The sequence below is a fragment of the Rousettus aegyptiacus genome, unplaced genomic scaffold, assembly GCF_014176215.1.
Source record: "Rousettus aegyptiacus isolate mRouAeg1 unplaced genomic scaffold, mRouAeg1.p scaffold_m13_p_2, whole genome shotgun sequence".
NCBI lineage: Eukaryota > Metazoa > Chordata > Mammalia > Chiroptera > Pteropodidae > Rousettus > Rousettus aegyptiacus.
Window position 1 is genome coordinate 16,711,527 of NW_023416295.1, and position 2,283 is coordinate 16,713,809.

Consider the following 2,283-nt stretch of genomic DNA (forward strand, 5'->3'; position numbering starts at 1 on the left):
ATTTTTATAGAATTAAGAAATGTATGCCTATCGAGCACACAGGTACTCTCATGATTATATATTTTTTTTGTGGTACAAAGGAGAAATATTAAGAATCTCAGAGTCACTCCCCTTGCCCCTTAATTTCACTGTTTAGTTCAGGAGTCAGCAAGGATTTCCTGTGAAAAGGCAGATAGTAAATATTTTCTGCTTTGTAGATCACACAGTCTGCCACTGTAATACAAACAGAGTCACAGACAGTATGGAAACAGATGTGTGTGACTGTGTTCCAGTAAAATATGTTTTACAAAGACAGGCGGCTGGCGAGATCTGGCTCCAAGGGAGTGGTCTGCTGACCCTGGTCTGGTGCCTCATATCTATGCAGGACAACTACAACTCATTCACCTTGACAGTCCCCACCTCTACCCACCCTTACATGTTGAAATGACCTTGAGTTCTGTCAAGAGTCCTCGAATCTTTTCATACTATGCATTCTTCCAAGATAATCTCATCCATTTTACCTTCTATGTTCATGACTCTAAAATTGTGATCTCTAGCTTAAATCAGTGTCTTGAGATCCAGGCTCTTATGGCCTGAAGGCTCATTCATAGAGCCAAATGCTTCCTTTGTGTATCCAATACTCCACTGACAAATCAAATTCAACACTAAAATAACTGTTTTCACCATTACACTTTCTGTATAAAGAATGGCAATGCTATCAGTTAAGCTGGCCAATCTCAAGTGAAGACCTGGGAATTAGAGGCAATCCACATGTCCATGGCGAGGTAACAGATGGGTACTATAGACTACCTTTTGATGCTATGCAATATCAAGAGCCATGCACTACAGCTACATGTATCAGCAAGGAGAGATCTCAAACATACAGTATTTAATGCTGGAGGAAAGAAACCAAATACATTCTGTGATGTAGTGCATTTTATGTAATTTAAAATTCATTCGATTATAAAAACTACTATACATTTTTCAAAGATAGATAAAAATCTTGGTTCATAAACCAAACACACTAAATTGAAGACTTTTGGAGTGGGGGTTGGGGAAAAAAAGAAAAATAATATCAATAAAACGAGAGAAGAAACTCACCAGACCAATGATGACCGTAAGCCATCATGATGAACTCAACTCTCTATATTTAAGAAAAGTCTTTTAAAAATAAAAAGATGTAATAAAAAGGCTGCTAATCATACATGCCATTAAAATAGGTAAAGCGAATGACTGCACTGAGAATATGTTTGGAAGTTTTGACCAAACTGAGTTTACATAATCATGGTAATTTTAATAATTAAATTATTTCACCACAAATGGAATTTTCAAGAGTTTACTAAAGAAGCCTGGTGTCAGCCTGCTTCTCGATACGAATTTCTTTAAATTTACTTCTGTATTGAGGTGGCATATCAAAACATACATCACATCCAACAATGCATTATTCAAGCAGACATGACACCACGACTTCATTGCATAAGGTTCCTTTAGATATATCACATACGTTTAAAAGCAGAAATTTGAGAAGTTTAATTTGTTGGTTTCAAATTGGAAAATTATTGTTTTATCTAAACATAGATATATTACTTTTTATTTTCTACAAGAATAATTCAGAGTAAAAACGCCACCGTTTGATGCTAAAGGAAGCTTAAGCCAACTGAAAGATGCTTAAGCTGGCCAATCTCAAGTGTGCACCTTAGTGAAATTTTTGTGTATTTTTTCAATGATATAAACTCTTTAAAACTAGTTAGGTACTAAGGCTTTCTGATTAAAACTGAATATATTGGATGCAAAAAACAAGCCGCAATTTTTATCATTTCAAACAAGAAAAACAGCAAAATTGTTTTATTTTATTTTTTAATTTTATTTGAGAAATATTGAAGAAACCTTTTAATTTGCTGCTAAACTTTTCACTTTGCTGTTGGTCATAGTAGCATCATAGAGAAAGACAAAGCTAAATGGAGATTCTCTCCCTGGCCCTTCAAAATCACTTTAATTCTGTTTCTCTTAGACCAATAAACATATGCAAACCCAACATCAGAATCATCCTTGGGAAAAACTGTAATGTGGACAAAGGCTGTTTCAAGCCTGTTGTATGTTCCCTGTCCCATTCTCTTCTTTATTCTCTTGCCTACTACCACACAAGTTCCTCAAGCCGTTTTTCACTTCTGCCACCTGTATCAGGCGTACTTCCCTCCTATCTTTCATTCAGAATATTCCTGTGCTCTGTCTCAAGAGACAGCATGTGCGAAAGACCCCAGTGAGTCAACACGTGCAATTGTTCCAACCTGCAAGTCACATATA